Here is a 26,669-nt window from a genome sequence, read left to right as displayed (position 1 = left end):
GTGATTAGTAATAATACGTGAGATTTTAATAAGTCTTAAAAAGGTAATGTTCCATGTAAAGTTTGCTGACTTAGCCCCAAAAGAACAATTATAATAGCTGTGTATAATCACTTTTTTCTGAAAGAAATACTAAGGTTTGGACAGCTGGGGCTGCATGTGTGCATGGGGGGCAGAAAATTTATTTTATTATTGTCCTATTATTTCAAAAAAAAGATTACTGTGTAACCTGTGAACTCTTGGAGCTGTTTTCCTGTTCATGCCAGAGAGAATCACACATTTAGTGCTAATGAGCAGAATGCAGCTTTATGACTCTGTCTGAATATTTTCCCTGAGATGACTTCCTTTACCACTAAAATCATTGGCAGGGCCCCTCCAGTTGGTTTTAATGAGGCAGAATTGGACCTTTAATAAGCATCATGGTCACGTAAGCTTGGGGTTTGTTTTTTTAGCATCGTGCTTTTTAAATGTTTTTAGTTACTGCCTGCAGTGTATACAGCTGTGAACTTGGATAATAAATAAGGATTATTTCTATGAAGAAACCTTTGGCAGCAATTTTTGCTTTGCTGAGGTAAGCTGTTAGTCATCTGCCACCAAAGGGTAATCAGCTAGATTTTAAATATTGCTGTGTCTTTCTACTTTTACTGTATTTTTGATTAGTCAATAAATACATGTTCAGTCTCTTTCCAAAGCCCAGCAATCAGTGTAGATGCAAGATACATTGCTGAAAAGGAACAAACCAACACCAGCTAGTTTTCGCTTGTTCTAAGAGAAGGTCAGGCTCACTTGGAAATTAGTGAAAGGTGGTAAAGCTTCATTATAAAAAACATCACAACCAAAAAATGGTGTTGACAGGTGGTAAAGTACATTCTCGTAACTGAATAAACTTATTCACTGATGGGAAAAGTGAAGCCAGAGAAACTGCACTCCCTAATATGAAGGGTGAATTTGAGCTTTGGCACCCTGCAGGCAAATACATTGCAGATTCAAGAGCCTAAATTTAGGCTTTTAAACCCATGTCTCGGAACATGGAAGATTTTTAAAAGACTCTAGTATGGAGTCAAGGAGAATGTCTGGTATAATAAAATAAATGTAGAAATAAGAGAGGAATCATGGTTTTCTGTTATTGCTTTTTATTAAATAATTCAGATCCAAACATCCTTGCCAACCTAACTCTCCCACCTGAATCCCCAACAAACAGTGCTATAAAAGTCTAAGAAATTGTAACAAAATATACTGTGTAATGGAATTTTTTGGCCTATTGAGTAAATAAAAATGGCAAATGGCTGACATAGTTAGGAACCAATAGATATATCCTGGCTTCCAGGAAATTAGCTGTTTGGGTTCTTACTTACACTGCGAAAAAGAGAGAGTTATTGGTTGCATGAGAGGCAAACTGGGTGTGAGCTGTATTCAGTCATTGCATATATTGCAACAAAACACCAAAAAAGTAGTGGTTTAGCCATATCTAAAGAAACTCTCCTGATAAATAAGGAACATAGTGTATCACCAGGTATTTTTCGGCATCTCTTCTATTTTTTGCCTCTGATATGGATGCAGAGAAGGTTGTGTGCATTATGCAGATGACTTTGGTTCAAATTTGGTTTGAATAAACCCCTACTTGGTATTTTTGCTTGTAAAGCCTTGAGCTGATAGCAAAGGATTGGGTTGCATAAAATTTCTTCACCTCAGTAAAGCAGTCCTTGCTCTAAAAGACTTCATTCCTTGGAGTAATCAAGGAATTTGTTATTGTGTAGCAAAGTCTTTCTCTTTTGCACTCATCTCAGTAAGCGGAATTTTCAGTTAGAAGGTAAATAGATAACATAAAAACTGCTGTTACACAAAATAATCAGATTTGACTGTACATTCCTGAAAGATATGAAATGGTGAGCACTTTCAGGCCCATTGATAAAGCTGTCAAGAGAAACTGCTAGAATATTCTGCTTCCCAGGTATCAGTCAGGTGTGTAATGTAGGAATGCATGATTTTCCACTGCTGTATCTTCAGCAGTGCAACAGCATGTATGTCCTGCAACATGCCAAAGGACAGAATTGAAGCTTTCAAGTAGATCACAAGTTTTCCTTTATGCCTCATTTTGATTTTTTTTCAGACTATGCCAGTTTTTAGGAGAAAGCTGTCCTTCAGCTCTTTGGGCTATATTCAGTCATTGGCTATATTTCAACAATACATCAAATGGATTGTGCAGTGTGAGCACGGAAGATGAATTTATTAAGATTGTGCACTGCATTGCTCATTCTGCCTATCCCCATTTGTTCCTTGTCTTTGGGATATAGTAGTGCCTTAGAGGACTCTGCTACTTAACGTTAGGTCAAACTGTGAATTTGAGAACTTTTGCAAAAAAAAAAAAAAAAAAAAAAAAAGAGGGAAAGTAAAAAAAAAATCCTAAAATTAAGAGGTATTGCAGAGAATCCAGCAACATGAGTAATTGTGACACATTGCAATAATCTGAGGAAAACTGAAGCACCGACAAAGCTGGAAAATGTGTTGCAGCCAGCCAGAGCTGAGCTGCCCTGGATGGCAGAAGAACACACAGACAGATTAGTTTACAGTCAGGTCTGGGAAGCAGGGCACAAAAAAAGAGCTGTAGAGCCTTGGGAATTGTGCTCATATCTGCCACAGTCTTACTGGGCAACCTGAATAGCTGTTTATTATGTTTACTATTATGTTTATTATAATAATGTTAAAATGATAACATAATTTATGTTTATGTTTATATTTTGTTTCCAATACTCAATTTTGACTATTCCTGTGCTGATGTTATAAGATGGATGTTGATGGTAAATCATGGGTTGGACTGTAAATCCCCCTGGGCAGAGCACCATCCTGTGTACCTGTACAATGCCTGGCACAATAGAGCCAATATCTCTGTGAGGAACTGAAGGCATTACTATAATAAAAGTATCAATATTTTAATCATCTGCCTTGTTTCATCTCTTATCTCACTATTGCTAGGAGTAATTTGGACATTTGTTTCCTTTGCACATTTAAAATGGTCCCAGGGAGACTTCAGTGGATTGAGGTTCAGGGATCATGTGGACCTGATTATTCAAATTCTCTGCACCTGTGGGGGTTTCATTTGCTGTTGCATGTTTCAAACTGAATGCTCGCTAAATACAATGAATTTAAAATATGGAAAAAATGAATTAAATGAAAACATTAGAACTGCATCTAAGTTTGTAATCAGTACGATGTGGGGGATGGAAATGAATGTGGAACCCAGCTGAACAGTGTGTTGGCATAAGAACTCTTGACTTACAGCTGTTCCTTTGTTCTTTTTTGTTAGTTTTACAGCATTTTTTCCAGAAAACCTTACTTTGCATGAAAGACAAGTTCATATGAGAAGATTGTTTAGCTTTGTGCATCAGAGTGAATTGAAATCTGTTAAAGTTGCACAGGAAAAAAATGGATGTGGGCAGTTTAGGCTAATAGGTAATTTCTGTCCAAAATTAAAAACTAGTGTTTTCTGAAATGTAAAAATCAACTTAGAAAGAAATATTCTCATTGTCTAGTAAGGCTAACAGGTCTTCAAAAACCGAATTACTGAGACAAAAGAAAAAATAAAAATCCATAATAAAAACTGTGCATGGAAATTGCCTGTAAATAGCTTTTCTAGACATTGTGAAACAATGAGACAGATGGGTAAGAGTGAAGGGCTCTGTCTGGTGAGCATTTGTACTCTGCTGCAGGTAATTCTGAGGTCCTCCTTAAGGCATCGCTTCAGTTGTTAATTTTTCCACAGAATAACTCATGAGGAAGACCATCAACCACTTTTCCTGTGAAAGTACTTTTCTCATGAGAGAGAATAATTCAGGTTGAAAGGACCCCCAGGATGTCTCTGGTCCCACCTCCCGCTGAATAAAGGCTGAACTGTGAAGTCACATCAGGTAGGTCTGCATTTAATTCAGTATGATCCTGAAAATCTGCCGGGATGGGAGATCCACAATCTTCCCAGGCAGGCTCTTCCCCTCCTTGACTGCCTCCATGGACAATAAGTTTTTCCTTTTATCAAGTTAATATACTTTGTTTTGGTTGTGTGGTTTTTTTTTTTCTTTTTGTGTGTGTTTGTTGTTGTTTGGTTTTGGTTTTGGTTGGTTGATTGGTTGCTTTTCAGGTTTTTGAGTTTTTCTTTTGCCTGGAACATGGGATTTCAAGAAAGGGACTAGGAAGAAGAGGCATTTGGTTTCCAGTCCATATTGTAACCATTGTTATTAGGCATTTCATGCATTTCACTGCATAAAGTACACAAACAGAAACACAGTGCAGGATTCTTACCCCTCAACCATTCACATGAGCATCCTGTTTACTGCATTAAAAGTCATATCATGGTGCTGGATTTTGTTTTTTCCACAGGTTCAGCTAATTAAACTTGAAGACGTTTTGCTGAGGTTGTCCAGTTTAAACAGGAAAGGTATCATATCCTGAATAGCCAGGTGGTGAGAGAGCTATTCAAACAGATGGACCTTGAGCCTCCTCCCTCTGAGGTGGTTTAGCCAATGCTTTAGCATCAGGGCTTGGACCACTTTCCTGTTTCAGAACAGTGAGCACTTTTACTAATCTCTCTCCTAACATCAGTTAAAGTGCCCTGTTTGTAGCTACTCTCAGCACCCTGTCAGCCACGGGCTGCATCCACCACAAGGCAGGTTTATTCCCTGCCTAGACTGTGATCGAGTTCAGCTGTAAATTCTGGAGCTAGCCTTCATTAGCTTTAATGGCAATGGTGTTAGGTGAGCAGTAGAAGAGTCTTTCTCATCAACATCTGCCTCCATGTTCTCCAATTTGCAAGGAAATTAGAAAACACAGCAACAAAAATTTCTCTGATTTCTCAGATTTTTTGTTATTTTTCTTTTTTTCTTCTCACGTTTTTGTTTGCTTCATCATTTGTTGCATGCAAGACTGCAACATGCAAGAGGCAGAACTGCTCGGGCTGAGGGGTTGTCTCATGGTTCAGGTGGCCAAATGACACTGTGAGGGACTGAGCTCCTTTCCTGCCTTCACTACCATCTTCTTAATGAGATCATCTTAAGATTTCTTCATCTAGAGTTTTTAATGATTTCTTTACAGATATTTCCTGTTTATGGACAAGCTGAAAGCTCACGTGTAAAGCACAAGTGAATAGGGGCTGTGTTTTAAATGCGTGCACCGCTGCTTGAATTACAACTTATTTGTATCAAAGCAGGCACCCAAATTACTGAATATTTAGCAAAGGGGTCTTCTTCTCTGTGCTTCAATTATATGATTTCTTAGAGGTGTTGGGTGGATAGATTAATTATAGTGAGAGCTGAGAGCACCAAAAAAAAAAAAAAAAAAAAAAAAAAAGCTGAGAAATCCACAAAAAAGCCTATGGAGAAATTAGTAATTTTGTATTCAGTGCAGGGCTTTGATGATGAGTGCTAAATAAGGTCTGGAATCAAACACAGAATGATGAAGATAAAAAGAAAAACTGAATAACTCCCCATTCAGTTGGTGTCCATTTTATGCACTGTGTCTTGTAAGAGGGAAAATGCAATGTTCATTCTCATATTTTATAAGTTTTGAGTTCTTGAAAATTTAATATTTGAGTAGCATGAGATTAGAGAAAATGCAGACCGTAAACAGCACAAAAGAGTCCTCTTCCACGAGGACATCTCCCAGGCGTCTTTTAAGCAAGATATAAGAGTTTGTGAAAAATTTTATGTACAAAGAGCTTTGTTGTTGTTGTTAGTGCAGGAAGTGAAGTTGCTTGTTATCAGTAAAACTCCCAGCAGCTCCTAGCTAAGTGGCTCCCACATTTCCTTGTCCAGCAACATGGTGCTGTGCACAGCAAGAACACCTGGGGGTAGCAAATAAACTTGGAGAAGATCTCATATTCCTGAGCCGACATGATGGGGCTGCTGTTGCGTGAAAAGGAATTGAAGGGTGGGATTCGGATATATGGAAGCTTAATTTTTAAGCTTTGTGATTAGAGGTGCAATCTTTACTGCCCTCACTTGTCCTCCTAACTGTTTAAGTCTCTCGTGTGAATGGCAGACCCCTCTGGAATCAAAAGGCAAAGTGAGCCTCAGTTTTTAATTTCTGCCTGTCAGTCAGTCTGAATTCTGAGCAGAACTGATGACCCATTTGCAGGGATTACTAAAGCTACACAGGCAGGAACCCATTTGACAGGTAAAGGATAACTCTTTTTCTTGGGTAACTTTGTGGCTGTAATTAACATTTCTGTTTTGTTCTAATTATAGTTTTTGTATCTTAGCCATTATGTTAATAGTGTTGTTCAGTAGTATGTGAGATTGCATTCATTATCACTGGTGAATTAAACCTTTATTAAAGAAAAATTCCCCCAGGCCTCATTCTGAAGTTAAGTAATTATTCATTTGGTTTTATCCTGGCAATTAGCTTATATACTGTAGCACTTGTGATTTGGTTTCTATACGTCCCCAGATTAGATTTACCCACCATGGTAAATAAATGCATAACAGTGCCCAGCACGTTGCTTTAAGTGCACTATTATATAGAAAAAAAAGCCCCAAAAACTTGGAAAACCCCAACCCCAGAAAGATTCACTGTTCAGTGGAAGAGCTCTGGAGCTCCCAGCAGACTGTACAGGCAGAAGGAGACTGTGCTGGACTGTTGGTGCTCTGTGGAGCAACAGTAATAACAAATGAGTTTATGGAGCCCTCCAACAGAGCAGTTAATTCTCTCTTCAATTGCAATGACTTCCTTGGTCAATATGCTTCATATCTGAGATATGCACTGTGCTCAGCCACACTTGCAGTGTAAATCAAGCCTTAGGAGAGCCTTCAGACATACATAAATTTCCTGGGTGATGTAGGCTTGCTCTCAGTCAAGAGAGGGGAAAAAATGTCAGGGAAAACCTTATTTGCCCTCCCCTACGTACTTGTAGTTTGTGAATGCCTCAAAACCACTGCTGGATTCAGCAATACTTCCTTGAAGAAAGATGAGGGTTATGCCTGTTTTTCTACTGGAACATGGAGGAATGGGATAATTAAGATTTACCAATAGTCACACAAGAAATCATCAAGAGAAACAGATTCTGACTATGTTTTCCCTGTGGCCTAATCAGATGTTTAACTATGTTAACAGGTTTTTTTCTCTTATCTCTCTTTTTAGCACACATTAAGTTTACAAATCTCCCAGAAAATGTGACAAATGCATTTGAAGTCTCTTTTCACCAATGCTATTCATCTTAAGCATCTCTATGGAGAGAGGGAACCATTGTCCTGCTTTTAATTACAGCTACAGTTTTCAGAAGTATTTTTAAATGGAAACAAAGGCATTAAAAGAATCAATCAAGCATCCTTGATTCCATGCAAGACTTCAGTGACGCCTCATATATAATCATTGCAGAAGGTGAAACCTAATGTGCTACCACAGCCAAAACATTAATCAACTACCTGAGAGTTCTGCCTCAAGAAGTAATTTAGAATTTGACCTTGAATTTGGGTAGCTAGTATGTATGGAATGCAGGCATTGCCTCCACTGTGTTGTGAACCCAGCAAATTTGCACAGATAGGAAAAAATTAGTATACATTGATTTTTGATAAGCATCATTTAATCTCTTGTATATTCTGGCAATATCTACCAAATACCCACAGGATCTAGGGACAACCTTAAACATCTCTAGTTTCAATTCCAAATGCAAACTGCATGTCATTTACCTTGCCTCAATATCAAACACATGAAGCACAGCAGAAATAAAATAAATAAATGAAAAATAATTTTGAAAGAAGCCACATAATTTTCCCATTGGGAAAAAATACTGAGAGAAGGAAAAGGGTAAATAAAATACTTGTCCCGTCCTCTAATTCATATAATGAAAGTATTTGACTTCAGGTTCTCAGAAGTTATCTACCTCACCTGCCCTGCTATCAATGGAAGATGCATACCTAAATATATTTGAGTTTCTGGGCTTCAGTTCCATACAGCTGAAGACAGAATGAAAGTCTGAATAGAATTCAAGGTCTTTAGTAAATCTTCTTAAGTCATGTATTATATGTAGTCTCATAGATCACATAACCCAATACAATATTGCTAACTCTGGGTGTTATCCCACCTCATGGGGTACTGAAGACGTTGCTTGAATAAAATTCACAAGATATTTTAAAATAATAAAGTGATCTGTAAGTGACAAATATTACTGCGCTGTACTATATCTCATCATTCCAGTCTGTCTGAGCTGTGTTCCGCAAGCCTCCCACACAAAAGTTGTTCTCCTGGGAATGTGCTTTGCAGCCCTCTGCATCTGCTGAGGGTTGGTGGCAGCGTGGTACAATGATCAGGGACGTTCCAATTCCACGCTTTGCTCCTAACCACTCTGTGGAGTAGCAATTACATCACTGCGGAGAGAAAGCTCTCATCAATAAAAAGACAATTGCAGATATGACCTGTTGTTCAGTTCAATAGTGTTAACTGCTGTTCAGGAGTAAAGGGAGGAGTAAACAGGTTTCAGCTGAAAAATCATCCTGTCACATTGCATTAGGAAGTTTTCCACATTTAATCATGTGTCAGGTATTTTGCAGCAAAGCTTTACTGCTTACCAGAAAAATCTATTTTTATTTCCCCAACAACAAAGGAAATCAGACTTGGGTTTTATTCCTCCTGCATTATTAGAAATCATGCATTCATGGTAATGAAAATCCTGAAGACCAAATTCTTTTCTTATTGATACCTATTCAGATGAAATGCTGCTGTTGGAGTGCCAGCAGGTAATGCATGTCCCTCAGGACATCCATTGCAGCTGTGCAAGAAAGAATATGGTATCCTCTAGATCTAAATTATTCACAATATGACAGACCTTTCAATCACCGCCCTTCAGAGAAGGTGGAGAACAAAAGACAGGAAGAGAACTAAATCTCCAGATTTTTCCACTACTCTAACTCTTTTCTGTTGAAGTAAAGACCCTTCAAGAATGAGAGGCCTTAACCTACATTCTTGATTGAAGAGAAGAATTTGAAAAAAATGTGTCACAAGTGACATTCAGCTACCCTTTGATGGGACATCAGACCAGCTGAGGAAGGCACTGAGCTGTTGGATAGAACCTACCAATATGCTGATTCTGTTTCCAGACAGTTTTGCCTTCATTAGCTACTGTACGTGCTTCCACTATATCAGATTAAGTTTTACAAGCTTATTTAGTTAGAAAGGCTGATCATTTTCCTTTTTGTATAGGGGAAAAAACACTCCTGTTTATTCTTTTGAAACTCACTTTCTTATTGAATGCTGAATTTCCGTTATCATAACTGTACTCAGTGTAAACAGGAAACATTTGCACTTTAAATCAAGCTATCATATAAAAAGTAGAAGGTATTTTAGTGGGAGAATTTGGGAGGTGGTACAAGGAAATTGTGACAGGAATGAGGAGGGTTTGATTTGAGCAGTTTATTGCTTCTGGTAGACACCCCAACAGTGAAACTTTTGCAAAATATTTGAAATCATTATTATAAGTGAAGAACTGTAAAAACCATATCCAGTTGGAGAGAAAATAAATTCTAAAATTGTTCAATAGTTGCTGATTTCATTTGTTGGTAAGCAATATATTTCTCTTAGAGGGCTTTATGTGTTTAAATGTTCAAATATATCAGCCTTGCATTAGAGTGATGTCTAATGAAGTTGGAAAATGGTGCAGCTCCAGATTGCTCTCTGCTCTGCATCACTGTCTTCCCTGGTGATCATAACAACATATACAATCATAGCAGCAGTCTCTAATTTTAAATTAGCAGAAAAAATTCTTGCCAAAAGGAGATAATGTTGATTTTCTGTTGGGCTCCAAGTCCTTGAAGTGGCAAACTGTGAAATTATTATTACAGAGGTTGATTAGGAAAACAGGCTTGCTTTACAGGGACAGGCCTCCAGTGCTGTTGCCTTAATGAAATCTGAGCATGTTGAGGAAAACTTCCAGATTTTCCAGTAAGAAGGTGATAAAAATATATTTATTAATGGTTTTAAGAAAAATGTTAACTTCATATTTTATATGCCATTACCTCATTCACGTCTCAATCACACTGACTCTCTGAACTGTTCAGAAAATAAATTTTAACCCATCATTTATTTTCACAAGTCCTTATACTTCCTAGATAGGGAATTCCTAAAATTTCAAATTCAGGAGTCTTTTCATCTGTAATATGTAGCAGTTTTAAAAAGAAAAGTCAGTAAAACTATCCATTTCAAGAGTATTCTAGAATTTACCTATGACAGGAAATGCCAGAACTCCAAATTCATTTGGGTTTTAGAACCCTTTCTTGAAGATTGTCCTTATCCGTAGTAATCTTGAAATTTTTGTTGGCCACTTTAAGTCAGGGTTCTTTATTCTGCAGGATACCAAATCTGCTATGAGCATTTGGGGCATAAGGGGTAATAGTCAAATATTCCTTTGAAATTTCCTTTGCAAATAGAGTAAAAGCCAGGATATATTCAGATTCTGCTCTTGAAAGATGTTGGTTTGACTGGTCACCATTACAACATGCTTTAGTAAACCTACAAATTTGTTTCACCTTGATTTGGCTCTATCTCTTACATTCCTAGATAAACATCCATGTTTTTACTTCCACTGCAAATGGGAAGAGAGTGAAGTTTTATTAAGTTATCAACAGTAATTTTTATAAAATCTGAAAGGTGCTTGAGATTTCTGCTTATCTGTAAGCAGAGTTCACAACATGCTGTGCATATGAACAGAAGGGTGTATTTGTATTCCTGGCTAAAAATGTTTCTATTCTTATTAAAGCATATTTGAATTCCATTGTAATAATGATAAAATTAAGCTTTTCCGTATTGATGTTGGGAATGGATTTCCTAAAGAAGCAGAGATAAAAACAGTTTCAAATCTGCACAAGCTTTTGCTTACCTTCTCCACAGTCAGGTGAAATGAGACCTCAGAACCAGGAATACCAAAAATGCAAATGACTTTACTACAGTGCAAATGTTTATCAATGTTGAAATTTTTTTTTTAAGTTTTTGTTATATTATTTCAGGAGGTTGTAGGGTCAAAAATAGAATTTTCAGCAGGTTGGAATACCAAGGCATATTTTTAAAATCCCTTTGACATATTAGTGTTTTTATTGCACACAGCACGGTAATGGCTTGCTGCCAGTCAGACACATTCTGCTTGCTGTATTCACACATTGAGGTCAATGAAATTCCAAAGTAGGATTACTCATTTGTGCCTAACAAATTTAGATGTACAGCTGAAATGACCTCTGGTTGTCAGCAGGATTCTCTTAAACCAAAGATCTTGAGTCTGTGCTATACAAGTTACAGTGGTTACAAATACAATGGTGATGAAAACATCTTTGGTAGATCTTCAGACCCTTCAGTTTGCTTAAAGAGTATGTGTTATTATGAAAAAATTATATTATAACAGCAGTATTTCTTGCAGCATGTAATGTTGCTGAGATTTTAATGTCCTTCTTTCCAGTTCTTGAACCCAGACTCACAGTTATGAGTGGTCAAGCATCTTGTTTGCCTGACTGTGGCTCTAAGCCGCAAGCTCAGAGTGACTTTGGATCCTTTCATCATTGTTGTCTGTTTGTCTTTTCTACCTTTGTTCCAACATTAGTCAACATACATTAGGAAACACAAATTCTAGATCACTTTTCTAATTCCCAGTCTTGGGTTTGGTAGTTCCCTAACACCTGGGTTAGATGTTAGGAACCCAAGAGAACCCTGTGTATTTTTTTCCTGCATATCATAAAGGTTTTCTTTTCACCATTTACCCATGGAAGGTAAACTGCTCCCCTTTCAGAGCGGGGTTAATATAAAATGCATATTAGCATGAAAGAGAGAAATTAATGTAATTCTGTGGCTACAGACTTTGTCATACTCAGAGGCTTGCTATTTACTCATCCAATTGTATAACCAATTGTTCTCATAATCCTCGGCATTTAAGAATAATGTTGCCATGGTAATCTTAGATTCTGTAAATGCTTATCTTTCTCTAAATGGATAGCTTTAAAAAAATAAGTCAGTTTTCTAGTACCCAGAATACTATTTATTGCCTTAAAAAGCCAAAATATACCTCTGTTGTAAAAAGAGACCAGTTTGTTCAGCCATAATAAGTTCACAATCTGCAGAATCATGACCCTACTGATAGTGTTAACAAAAGCTTGCTCCTTAATTATCTGCCTAGTATTCAGCTGCTGTTTCCCTCCTAAACTTAATTATAATTCTAATAGCAGCTGTGCTGCCATTGTTTGTTGCAATTCATTTTAAGGAACTTTGATTGGATGGCATTGGTCTTTTTGACTAAATGTGCAAGGTTCAAAGTATCCACTGCCACTAATAGCCCTCATCTCATCTCAAGATTATACTAATTATTTACATAATTACATATTATACATTATGGAGCTATTATGTATTATTTCTAAATTATAGTTCTCCATCAAATTTGTTGAACAAAAGAATATATATATAGTTTTATTGTCCTTACTCATATTTCAGTGTTGATGGAGATATGCTTATGATTAGTCTCTGTTTCTGTGTTAGCCAACAATTGAAGTATCCTTCCACTGCACTGCAAATTTATTAGAGCATTCAGGAGTCTCTACTGCTTTCAATTTTGACTCCTCATTTATTATTTCATCTGTACATCTATGTCAGTGCAATTGATGTGATAAGCAATTACTTTTACAGGAACAAAAATGTCCTCATATGTCCTTCAAGTTTTGAGGCCTTATTATATGGTAAATCTTAGTTTGATGCAATAATCGCAACAGCTAGTGGAAATAACACTTCATAATTACCACTTATATAATTGTCAAAAGCCAGCACATCACTAGTATAAGAGTTTATATGATGGAATATTTCAGCTCATTTATACAAGAGGAGACAAAAAAAAAAAGTTAAGAAATTGCGGCAGGTCTTGGATTTTGGATTGGATTCCATGTGCAGAGCTAGATCTATTAACTTGATATCACTACTACAAATACAACTTTATTTTAGGATAACTCATATAGGTCAAGGAAAATAAGGTAGTAAAAAAATGAAATGTTGGTTATCTTGAGAAAAGGCTATCTGTTTAACTACAGAACAGAATTTACTTGGTGTTTCTAGATGAAACGAAGTGCCTTGAAGTGACAATTTTCTTCTGAGGATTGTGGAATCATGAAGCTGGCCTTGAGAACACCTACCAGAAAGGCTAGACCCTGAATTCTGCCTTCTTAATAATGGAAATTGTGATCAAGGGCACCTACATATATGTAGGGCAGCAAATGGCTTGCTGCCTTGCCAAAATCTCTGGAGTGACAGTGCATTAAATCATTATCATGCTTTTGTTTGTATGTTCTTTCTAATATGCTCTTTTGAAATGCCACAAAACCCCCTCCAACAACAAGTCTGCAAAGCATTAAAAGCACCCTGTTGGAGTTGCAAAGGCAAGTGATCTGTATTTTGCACATCAGCTGCACTACAAATGTAAATTGGCCTCTATGTATATACATAGAGTAACAGTCTTCAGTTGCACAGTCATGTGTATCTTTGTGAGAAATTGCTGCCCTATCAAGAGTTTCAGATTTTGAAGTGAGAGAGATTGCAGCCAGGACTCCTCCATTTTGCTGCAGAAGCTGGAAGGTATGCAGCAAATGATGATGAGAATTGCAGGGAGAGAATGGTTAGTCAGTTAAGAGTATTCAAAAATTGCCCACAGCAGCTCCGCAGAGTTTCTTTGTGCTGAGAGTTCATTTATGTAAAATTGTTTGCAGAGGTATTCAGTATTTTTGGATGCCTGACTTGGGATCACGTTGACTGATATGCAGAAATGCTGAAGATTCAGAGCTACAACTGATATTCAGATTTCTGCTGCAGCTTGAAGATAGTGTTTCAGGCATACAAAATAAAAGTAGAATTCCAAACACACTGAAGATGAGATCCAAGATGTCAGAGAGCTGGAACCCACAATACATTGATGCCCTCATCCTTAATCTATTTTTGGTCAGATTTTAAAATTTATTTATTTGCATGGTTAGTGATGGGCACAGTCTCATGGAAGAAACTACAAAAGCACCCCTGTGCTGTAAATGAAGTGTTTTAGCTCTTTTGGGAAAAATATTAGACTCTTTCATGCATTTTTGAGTACTTACTTAACTGTGAAAAACCTGATCCTCAGTGCCTTAACTCCTAAGCAGTAAAATGGCAGTAATAAAACCTATTTCTTCCAGAGGCTGTCACAAAGGTAATTTTTTTAATGTCTCTGAACATCTGATACTCTCGTGGTGAGTCTCATGAAGAAGTAGGAAATTGCTAATTTTGTATTCTGCTCAGAGTATGAGTACTTTATGGTAATCAAGCCCTAGGATAACACTGATAAAGTAGAAAAAAAATATCCTGAGCAACTGCTCATGAGGTGAACATCATCAGTTGGGTATAGTGAAGGAGACAGGACTGTGAAATTAAGGACTGTATAATAATGTACATGCAAAAGGAGTTCTGATGCTTGCGCAGTGCTTGACTTGGAACATGAGAACACGGTTCTACATGTAGGATTCTAAAAAGTTTTGGTTGACAGTTGTTTGGGAAGATACATACATCTAACTTACAGCTCTGCCACCTGTTATTAATAGAGTTTTCCTAAACCAGAGGGAATACAAGTTTTATTGCACCCCAGGCTCTCATATGTCTCTATTAGGGGAGTGATTAATACACTTTTTCTTTTTTCAGAGCTGGCTACCAAATATTTACCATTGAAATTCTCTGGAAAACAAATATGAATCTTGTTAATGAGACAAGTCTGCCATGTTGATGAAAATAAATGCAAAGTTTATTCTACCAGAGATTCAGGAGCACAATCCATTTAGAGGAGTATTGTATGTCTGTAAAAACTATCCCATTGTATGAAATATGAAAATGTATTTTAGTTGCACATTGCATTTCACATGTAATCCAAACTTTAATTATTGTTCAAGATTTAAAAAGTAATTTTCATGAGGAAGAAAATCTACCTTTTTAGTACGAAATCTGTGTTCCCTGTCTTTTCTCTCTTACCTATGTTCTTGCTATCTCTTCATAGATGGAGTTCTGGTCTGAAGTTGGAAAATTCTGTGGATTTCCTTAGATTTCTGTTCCAGTGCTGTTAGGAATCTTTTTTTGTAAGTCCTTCATCCTCTGAATGTATTTCTAAATACTTACAAAAGGCACTAATATGTGGGATTCAGGGTCATTTTAGTGTTATTTCTCCTGCTTCTTTGCCCAGTGGTTGAGGAAGGCTAGCAGTTCTCCTATGTTACTCCATTTTTGAAGCAAAATATTTGAAGGGTCTTGGTTTTGCCCCAGAGATGAACATTTAAAAGTAGTTTAAAATTAGCTGAAGAATCTGTTTGGTTCTACAGATTACTTACATTTTTACTTGAAAAACGGAGGGAAAAGAAAGAGAGGGGGGCAAAGTAAAATCCCAGGGTATACCTTTAAGAAACGTCACTTTTGAGATTTCAGCCTAACCTGCATTCTTGCATATTTTTTTAATTAGCTTGGATAACTTGTACATTCCTTGTTTGCATTTCTTTTTAATATATTTTTCTGATTTGATATTTTTTCCTCCTATTTAAAAATTAAATGCAAAGTGGCATGTGGTGTGAGGTGTCAGATGTGGTTTTCTTTCCTGCCTCTGAAGCAAATAACACATAGAATAAGTGCAAGTATAGGGAAAAAAGGTCAATCCTTTGTATATTATTAGAATCAGAGTTCCAAAAAAAATTCAGAGGAAAACCTGGGCTTTCTAATAGCAAAGGTATAACATTTTAAGAAAAATTAAAATCTAGGATGAGAATAATTATAAAATTTTAAAAAGAAAGCAATAATGGATAATTTTTTTCCAATACAAGACTGTATAGTTTTCAAATCAGGTGCAGCACTAATGGTAAGCAAATTAAGCATGCATTTTTGTGGTTTTTGTATTACTGGTCTTTCTCATCTGCTCAGATCATTCTAGCTAACTATTTTTTATTATATTAAACATTTTATTTCATATTATAATTATTAAGCATACATGTCTCTGCACATTTTTAGATATTGTCATTGAATACAGGATGGCTAACATAAGGAAAGTTTTCAAAAAGAATTATGGTAACTAAAAAATTTCTGAATAGCAGTAAGAAGTAATGTGAATAAAACATCCTTCTGTGACTTTTATAGTGAGGTTATATAAACCTGATTCCAGTTGTAGAAAACATTTATATTTTGCAGAATTACAGAGTAAATGCTCTAATTCTTGCAAAGACAGCGCTCACTCACTGCTTGTGGAATGGGGTGAAATATGTTGAGTTAGCAGCAGCATAATTCCCCTGGTTAAATTTGTACTTTTTAATGGCCTTAATAGTGTTCTTTCTAGTTTATGATTTTGCTCATGCTTGAAATTATCTGCCTCACTTGCTTTGAAGAAAAAGAAAATTCTTTTCCTTCCATCAGTCTAAAAAGGTGGACCCCATATGAGCTTTTCCACCATATATATGATCTTGGCTAGAGTTAGGATCACAGTCCCAAGTCCAGACTGAGTACCTACATACAGAACTTCAATGTGGCAAACACAGGAATATATGCTATCAGTACTGAAAAAGCAAAACTAAAGTAGTTTGTCTGATACATGATAAAATTACATGTATGTTCACATAAAGAAGGGGATTTAAAAATTAAGGGAGTTTAACTTTTGACTTTTAAAAGAAACAAACAAATAAATGTTTGCTAAAATGGATAAAATGATTTATTTTCTGGAACTTTGTGATATATTCTGAAAGAAACAAACTCATTATTTATCCAAGTATTTAGGACTAAATTGAAGAAGGAAGAATTTTTTGTGTGTGTTTCCTGATAAATCTGGCTGTTCTAAGTACCTCTGTGTTTTATGGTTTCTGGTTCCCATGTCCTGTGGGACAAAAGAGGAATCTATTTTTATTGTTGGATTTTCAACAGAAGAAGCTTCTTGCAACTGTTAGGGGCATGACCTTCTAAATCATGGTAAATCACAAAACCTCGCAATCAGTTCTTTAAGTATATTTTGTTACTGTTGAAGACCTAATCCCTACATGGGAATATTTTATATTCCACATTCCACATCTGAGTGTGATGGATCTACGATCCATTTTCTATTATATGTTGTGAGTCTTTTTGTGTACTCAGCATGCAATTTAACCTGGACAAATGCAAGGGGGCTTAAAAAAAAACATTTGAAGGGTATAAAGGGACATTGACAAAATATAGTTTTCCTGTGAAAGTGGTGGGGAGAAATGAAGAATTAAACTGGTAGATTTTTGTTTCTGAAATTCGATAAAATTCATGATTATTATACTTGGTGCTACATATGAAACTGTCTTAAATTGTTGAGTGATAACAAAAGCACAGAACAGGAGACCCATGTTCAATTATATTTATATCATAGACATGTTTAGTCTTTGCCAATTCTCATTTCCGTTGTTCATCACCATGTTTCAACATGCCTTTGTAGCAAGTTGCAAAATGACTGCTTTGCTAGCTGACTTAGCAATTCAAATTTGAAGTATCTCTTCTGTAATTCCTCTAGTAGGTTGTCTGGCTTTTATGTTTTTCTCTCCAAAATAGATAATATAGTTTGTAGTTTTTCAACTCTGGGAGCCAGGCTTTTCTCCACTGGTTCTGAAGAATAATAGCTACTGACTCCAATACTATTTCTGCAAGTTCCATTAGCACTCTGGGATGTATTCCATCTGATATCTGTGAATATTCTTTTGTTGCAATAAACATTTTGTACATTAAAAATCAATTATTGCATTACTTTAATAAGTCTGGGTAAATATCTTCTGATGGATTATTTAGGAAGAAATCTAGGAATGTGTTTGTTAGTGTCTAGATGGCAAAGAGGGATCTGGATTTACAAAGAACAATTGAAATGCAGGGACAGAAATGTAGAATATCACAACACCAGCTCAGCAGAACCAGAACCACCTTCACCAGTTCACCAGAACTTATGAAGGGTACCTCTGGGGATTTTGCATGCATATGAATTGCCTTTTTATTATTAATAACTATTAACCATTACTCTTAGTGAAAATTGTAATAGTGACCAAAAAAAGATTTTAAAATGTATTTTTGTCAAAATGAAAGCGCTTCTTGTTTATAAACCTGACCCTCCCCTAGTATATTTGTTTGATTAGTTCTGCATCTTCATCTTGAAGTCAAGTTTCAATGAACTTTGTTGTCCTTTCTCCTTGTCATGTGTTATGTACATTTAATTATGATATCGGAGATCAATGATCCTTACATTCATTTGCCTAGACTATGTCACTTGATGACAAGGTTTTGAAATGCTTTTTTAACAGTTTTGCCCTTCAGCTGTAAATTGTGATTCTGTATTTCTTCATTAATGATCTTGGAGTGCTTATGTAACTACTTAAGAGAAAATTTTAAATGTAAGATGGCTCTATTAATTTAAAAGCAGGGGCATTCTACTTAGACTCCCTTTCCTTGCTCAAGGAGTGGAGCATTTTTCATTTTGATAAATGATTTGCCTTGTTAAAACTTTTTTAACTAATGGATAAAGAAAAAAACCCTGTTAAACAAAAATGACATGACAAAAAAAGTTTGACATTCACTTTATTTTATACAGAAATGAATGTAACACAAAGTGGTTTTATTGAACTGTAACAACAAAACATTGGAAGCTCAGTGTTGAATTTGCCTTGAAATTTATTTCTTGAGTAATATAGATCCATTTTCCTCCAGATGTAGGTTCAGAAATGTCCAGGTAAAGACCAGCACCACCAGCAGTGCAGTGCTATAAGGAACTGGGTTCATTCTGTTCCAAAGGGTGGTTCAGATGTTTGAGTGTCAGTTTCACTGTCTTGGCTCTGTATTGCAGTTGGATGTTAGTCACACAGGAAAACTGACTTGCTTCTAGAAAGGTTTTTGTAGTTGCTGCAAAAAAAGGTCATATCCAAAAAATTGCATAAACTGTTCCTGTGGTCAAGAGCAAGGCCATTTTTTCCAGGGAAGTGAGCCCTCCAAATGTGAGTGCCACAGCTCCTTGGTCTCATGAGGTCTCAGGTGTCCCAAGTGCAGAAGGACAAATGTAATGCACACTTACACGTGCAGACTCCTTTACAGACTCCCTTTTTTTGGTTCCATTTTTAGACGTCATGATCAGCAGACGTTAAAGATCACTGTATAAATTGTGTTGATAAGAGCTCCTAACTTGGAATTTTATTTCCTCCTCATATTTTTTGTCTTTTTTTTTCTTTTTTAAAATAAGATTCTCTTAACAAATATTTCATTTAATCAAATAAATAATTTGATTTATTTGATTAAACAAATATTTCATTTAATCAAATAAAGTAGTGGTCTGACTTCAGATATATTACAGTTTGTGATCAACAAGCAGTAAGTATCAAGACTGAGATTTTCAATGGGTCTGATATTACACATTCATCTCCCATTAAGTCCTGAATGCCGTTGAAAATTTTAGTCATGCTTATCACTGGACTCTACTCAGAAAAGATTGAATTGTATTATTAAGTGAGTGCCATCTGCATATTGAACTAGCTGAAGTATTAAAACAGTAATCAATTAAATCTCTCAACTCTAGACACCTTTGTACAGTTTTTAATCCCATTCAGCAGCACCACAATTTATAACCCTATATTCATCTCAACCTTTTAACTTGCTGAAGCTCCCAGTTCCACCGAACGTGTTTCACTTATGTAACAAAAGTAAACTTATCTATACAGGTTGTTACTGTGAATGTCAATTGCATTTATATGTATATCAGATAAAAGATGTTGGTCATTATACATGTTTTTCCCTATTCTTCAACTTCAACTGATGCTATAAGAAGCATCAAAAAGTCCAAGCTGATACATTTACCCTGTCTCAGGGCATGATTCCACTAAGTGGATGATGAATGCATTCAGGGATTGTGTGACCAAACAAGATGGGAAAATATAAGGAAAAAAAATACATTAAAAGCTTCCACAAAACTATGAAGTGTGTAGCAGGCTTTAGTCCCTAGTGTTAGAATATATTTCCTTACAAGAAGTTAGGGATCAGATAAAACATCAGATAAAATGTGTGTGGGAAATGGTCTGTGATTTACTCTCCTTATACCCTTCCCCCTTACTTTGTCATTTAATAGAAGCTAAACTTTATGTTAGAAATTCAAGCTGAAAATCTTTGTTGGTTACTCCCACATCTTCATGGGATTTTCCTGCCATTCATTTTTGCTCTAAACTTATTTCTGGGATATTGGCCCAAAACCATCACTCTCTATAGGTTGCCCAAAAATGTGGAATTTTAGAACACTGAAACAAAAACGCCTACTTCTACAAGCATGGGGTTTTTTGTTAAATGTGTATATAAGTCAGGAGATTAGTGGAAAGAAGTAATAAATGGCAGGAAGAGGGGGAGCCACCCCTTTTCCAGACATTTAGTATACTTGTGTTGCTTTCAGATGAAAAGAGACATGGATTGAAATTAAGAGTTATGTTCATCTTTGATATGTTAACAAGATAGACTCTTTTTCCATCACTTTTTACAAGTGTCCTTATGACAGCTGCTGTGCTGAAGAAATTATTATTCAAAAATAACTTTCTATCTCACTCAAAATTTAAGTTGTCAGATATGTTTTAAGCATATTTAAAAATAAGTTTGAAATTTTTAGTTAATTTTTTGTGACTATTTTTACATGGATAATAATTCATTATTCTAACAGCTGTAAACCTCTGTTTGGAAATTAAATGTCAAAGAATTTTTTTTTACCTGCAGATATAAGAGATACTTCTAAGGCAAACATGCAAAAGCTTTTCACTTTTTTTCATGTACCATTAAGACTGTCTTTAACTGTCCTTGAACTGGTTCTATGGCATGGTGAATTATACATTCTTTGGGGCAGATCCCTGTCTGCTGGAAGTACTCATAAATTCATTTATTTTAATGCAGCAAGGCTGGAATATAACACCCGTAGACAGGTACCATTTGTGTGAGATGATTGAAGTCTGCCAGGACTTCAAGTATTTAACTGCTCGCCTCATGCTGGTCAATACTCTAGATACCGACTTTTCATTTAAAATACTTATTTAGATCTTTGATAGTACATTGGCCTGACAGATTTTGATTGTGACATCGACAAAAATAGAGGAGGAGACAAGAACAGATCTCCAAGTGGGATTATGATGCATATGCTAAGATCTGCCTCTGGAGGCTGCTGAGCTTTTGCTCAATGACCAGGCTCTTGCATCTTCCTGAGTTACAGCCGATATTAAGCTGGTTGACACGAGAGATGCAATAGTTGCCTTGAAAAGAGATCAGTCTATTGAAATAGGACTTTCTGTAGCTCAGTGTCCTCTTCCAATAAGCATTTTAGCTCTGGATAGACCTGGACATTTATTGTGTGTTCCACCACTAATACTCATAAACACCTCAAGATTCATATGTCCTTTTTTTGCTTACTGTGCCTGTTTTCGTGGCTTCTGAGACACCTTGAGCTTTTCAGTGGGTAACCCTGAAACACTGAACATCCCCTTACCAAATCACCTGTAGGCAGGGCTTTTACTGTTTGGTACACATCTAAACTAAGGTAAATAATCCTTCAGCTGTGATTGTATTTAATTTACAAGCAGAAGTTCCCACAGACATATCTTTATGCCACATATGTAAATTATGGATTTTTTCTAATCTAGAAATTGTACTTGTGTTTAAATGTGCTGGAATTAAGCTTTTAAGCTTTATGAAATATAATAGTTTTTTTCATATCATTGATATACAAGGCATGTTTTCACAACACTTCTGCACTTGTATCAACTATTATCACTTCTACATTACCAGTAAGTACTGTGCTAACATCTCTTTTAAGGATGAGTAATCTTCAGTGTATTTTTTAACTAGAAAATGAAAGATAAGATTCATTTCCCCTCGGCAAAAATGACTCTATGGAAATGCATCTTCCCACTCAATTTATTTGCCAGCTCTTGTGTTCGGATTCCTTTGCTGATTAGGGAGCCAAGACATCAAGGTTTAATTCACATTGAATTTTGTCACTGTGATAAGTTTTGCAAGCATTTCAACTTCCCACATACTCCAGTTTCAATATTTGAAAATGGGACAGTATTTCAAATTCACTTTTCTGAAATGCCTTTGGGTGAAATAAGAAGGCATGGTTTCCTTAGCTGAATAATGGCATGGGTGATTGATCAAAACTTTTATTTTGCCAGGTGCAATTTGAAGCAAATACTAAGCAGTATAACACTATCAATGATGACAGAGTTGTCTGTTCTTCATTAGATCTGTGGTACAATATTTGGTCTTGATAGTTAAAGGAATGACACAATTTTTTTACTTTATCAATTACAGAAGACTTTTTCCTCTATGCAACCAGACCATGCAGGAATTTGGGTTTGTTTTTTTTCATTGAGTTTTTTTAACTGCAAAATAAGACTTTTTTTCCAATGTTTTACTTCAACAAGGAAGCAATGCTACAAAAAATTTAATGTTGTTTTGCTTGCTGGAAATATACACTTACCGTGAAATTATGAGTATTGGTAGTACAACAATGGGCTAAGTGTGGTTAATTCAAATGGAGAAGTAAGGTTGAAAAAGGTTTTTGAAGAGAAAACTTTCACTGAGAAACTGATTTAGAAACCCACTGTTTGGTACCAGAGCCTCTCTGTCTCATGGGTGTTGAGGGTCTCTCCAGGGATGCTTTCCTGGTGATATTCAGGATAGACACAGTTCCATCAACCTTTCCTTTGGTTGCTGGACTAATCTATAATAAGAAGGTCCTGAAAGCCCTGTGTCCTACCAGTTACAGGAACTGTGATATTGTTTGATCTTCTATGTGAGAAGCAGCTTTGTAAACAGGGAACTAAAAAATCCATGAGGAAAGAAAGAAGCAGAGAGGAAGCAATGTAAAATGGAAGGCTGAAGCACTGACATGTCAAGAGGTGGAGTGATTATTCTACTACCTGAGGAACAGAGGATATGACAGATTTGTAAAAGTCTGTATGTAGTGCATACTAGCTCTTTCTTTTAGCTTTGATGTGATTTTACCAGTTTAATTTACATGGCACAGCTTCAAAAATAATAATAAAAAAGATATTGCAGAGTTATCATGGCAAGTGTTTCATATGGTGTCAGTTTTGGATAAAGGGATAAAAAGTTCTAATAATATCTTTCAATCATTAATCTCTACAAGATGTCCTGAAGACCAGAATTAGAGCAATATGTGGTCTTTGCCATCTTTGACTATTGTGTCTCAAAGACACTTTTGAGCACTCAAAAAAAAAAAAAAAAAAAAAAAAAAAAAAAAAAAAAAAAAAAAAAAATTCAACACTTAAAAAGCACAAAAAACCCTGGTAGAATTTCCACAACAATCCAGTTCCCCATTTATATCCCAACAGGGTCAATTGTCAATGCATTTGACATAAGAAAAAATATAATGTTCTCACGATTGTTTGTGTGCTCAGCTCTCTGCACCCCATGCTGTAAATGCACCCCAGGGTTTCAGATCCATGCTGTGACCAGCAATATGTGCCCAGTGGGCTAGGACAGCAAGATGTACTGTGTGTTTAAGTTTTTTCCTCTGCATTTTTTGTAAAGCTGCTTCTTCCTCTGTATTAGCCTGGCAGTATAGCTTTCTGTAGTGTGAAGGATTGTAAAGCTAAAACCATGTTGGAATGCAGTCTTTGGACCCACAAATGAAAACTCAAGCTCTCCAGAGAAAAGTCTTTGTTTTCTAAATGATTTCAGGGTATGCAGCAGGACATAAAAGCTGCACATCGACACCAATATTTGTAGAAGGTGCAGATAATGCAGTAGCATCTCAGTGCCTCACTTCAGGTGACAACTGTAGTTCTTTTACAGTGGCATTTCACATCAGAGCACTCCTTAGCTTCCTGAGTTGTATTAGATATCAAAAGATTCTGAAGTGAAATTCAGCCTAAAAGTAATTTAGAAATATTGGAAATGACAGCTTGGCTGCTCAGAAAGGAAGATTTTTTTAATATGTTTTTTTCCCCCACAAAAAGTGGACTGAAGTGTCTGAAATTGCTTTAGAAGAAGGCTAAAGGGAAATGTCACATCTCTTCTAGTCCTATTTTCATATGATTCTGGGAATGTGGCACTCAGGTTGGTCATGATCTAGCCATAAAATATACCCATTAATGTGAGTAAAGACAATGCTTGTCTAATTTTGTGTGTAAGGGGGTCCTGTAATGGCAGCATTTTTCTAAAATTTCATCCATCACATTGCAAAAACAGAATTTGAAATCAGGGCTGTGTGCATGTTTGTGACTACTCAATTAAATCTCACCTTAAATTCTATTCCTGTTTCCAGGTTTGATTAACAGAGCCCTCAAAAACACATCTAATGGAACATGAAGTCTTTGTGTTGACTTTCAAATAGGATTTTCATTGCTCAGGCCTATTCACCTGGAAGTTTACTCAAAAGGTGTAGAGGCATGCCAAGGTGTAATTATAGAAAAGTGCCACTAAATATTAAAATTATTCCAGGCATCTATTCATAGTGTCAAGCCTGAGCCATGTTGAAATGTTCCAAGATTATCTAGAATTCTAGAAATGCAGATATAGGATCATTACTAAACTATTCTACATCTAGTAGTTGCTTAGATGTAAAGCATAATTCATTGCAACTTGTGGGGACTGGTACTTGCGTGGCATTTCAGTTTTATTATTTTGATAACAAACACAATATCTGCTAAGATACAACATAGAGATAAGATACATCTGCTAAGAACAAACTTCCCAAAGCACTTTAATACTGAGAATTGCATATTTATGTCCATCCATTTTATGTAAGCATATAATAAATAAATATTGTATGTATGTAATAATTATCTATTTTATGACATCAAATTCTTTAAGGAAAGTGCAGCTGAAAATTTAAAAAATATTTTTATTTTTGACTGACATAGTCAGCACTCTTTTATCAGCATCCTTTGAGTGAAAGATGTCAGCAGTCATCAGTGTTTTTTTTTTCTTTAAGAATTTCCTTCAATGTATTTGAAACACAAATTTCAAACTCTTCAAAATAAAGGAGAAAAATTTTAATCAAGCTGTCACTTTTTAAAAGTTCTACTTAACTGAAGTGTCATTGTCTCCCTGTAATCCAAGACCAATCTTAAAACTATCAAAGCTAGCGGCCAATATTATTTGTATGTTCTTTTTTTAACCACTGCTTATTACTGGATTATGACTTGCTCATAATGAAGCAAGGTATAAGCCTTTCTAAGTAATGATAATAAAATAGTATTAAAAAAGAGATTTAAAGAAAATTATAATTCTGTTATTAAATGATGTTACTTATTAATCCAGTGAGCCAAGGACATGAATCCTAATTGAAGCCAACTTTGTTAGAGAGTTTATGAAACCGAAGTATCTTAAAGGTCTGCAAAGATGTAACAAGGTTACCATCAAGGATTGCAGTATGAATCTCACTGGAATTCTGCCCCTGAATTTAAGATTTAAAATTCTGAGGAGCACTGTTGATAAGTTAATGGCAGAATAAGAAATATTTGTCCTACTCTGTGCAGGCTCTGCAATTACTTCCAATTTACATCCCAACAGTTACATGGAGAAATCTATGCTTCGAAAGGAGTGAAAATAATTTTTGCTTGCACATTAACCAGAATGATGGAAAGTTGGTTTAATCTAAGAAGCTCCACTTTTACTTCTCCCAAAAAGAAAAGATAATGAAGCTGTCCCATTTATTAACTATGGTAATTAATTATGGTACTGGTCAATTCAATGACTAGTAGAAATACTAGCAAAATATGAGGAGTTTGTCATAGTTCTTGCCAACCATTTGAGAGCTCCCTTGAATAAATGTTTCATAATTCATACAGAATAATAAAATACATGTAGTTCTTTATGAAGAACTGGTAGACTAATAAGACCATATTGTCCTTTAGTCACTATACTAAAACATCACATATGAAGGCAAAATTCAAAATTTGTCTTTTGTGGTTACTGGCATAGATTTGCAATCAATAAAGCAACTGATTTGCTAACATTTTTCTCAGTTAAGGGTAGGTAGAGGAAGAAAATTCTGAGCAAATTCTAAAAGGCATTCAAGTTGGGCTCCAGGGGTTGCAACAAAGCCTTGACTTCAGAGGACCATAATTGTCTCAAAGAAATTACTCTACTGTATTATATCTATAGCAAAATACAAAGACATGCAATTTTAATGACTTAAAAGCTTTGAAATTCCACAGCAAGAAGAGCTGTATTTCAGCTGTACTTCAAAATACTGCTGGGAATTGGTTAGAGTGTAACCCTGAAACCAGACCCATTAGAAACCAAAATTGCAGTATTACAGTTAAATAACATGATTCTCAGAATGATGAAGCTGTAACCAAGACAGTGTTCCAAGAGCTTCGAAATGTTTTTTGACTTCACAATTACCACCTACCCTTCTGAGATAGATGTCTGGAGATAGCTTTGCATCTTCCTGATAATTTTAAGAAAACAAGATTAAGAAAACAGGGCTAGTGTGCATGGGAAGGGTGGGGTAGGTGTTGGGGAGAAACTTAATTGCACTATAAAGGCTGTTTTTTATTCTAGAAAACACTTATTCAATTAACTAAACACAAATATAGTGTCACAAACGCAGTCAAGAAATTTAGTACTGTCAAATCTGTGATTCATGCTTGCAGTCTTCTGAATGTGGAATTCGTTGGCACGGTTGATTTCTAAAACCC

The 26,669-nt window shown here is 35.8% G+C and overlaps 1 long non-coding RNA gene across 2 annotated transcripts in view; it reads left to right on the top strand.

The window, feature by feature from the left end:
• The window catches only part of LOC137473389 (uncharacterized), a 108,312-nt gene that overhangs the window by 66,531 nt on the left and 15,112 nt on the right, over positions 1-26,669 (top strand). For both annotated transcript variants that reach the window (XR_010998755.1, XR_010998756.1), the window contains exon 3: positions 3,758-3,902. This is a non-coding gene — a long non-coding RNA (uncharacterized lncRNA). The remainder of the gene's footprint in view (positions 1-3,757; positions 3,903-26,669) is intronic.

This window comes from Anomalospiza imberbis, chromosome 4 (genome assembly GCF_031753505.1).
Source record: "Anomalospiza imberbis isolate Cuckoo-Finch-1a 21T00152 chromosome 4, ASM3175350v1, whole genome shotgun sequence".
NCBI classification, from domain to species: domain Eukaryota; kingdom Metazoa; phylum Chordata; class Aves; order Passeriformes; family Viduidae; genus Anomalospiza; species Anomalospiza imberbis.
The sequence above is the reverse complement of the archived record's forward strand: the minus strand, read 5'-3'. Positions and strand labels throughout refer to the sequence as shown.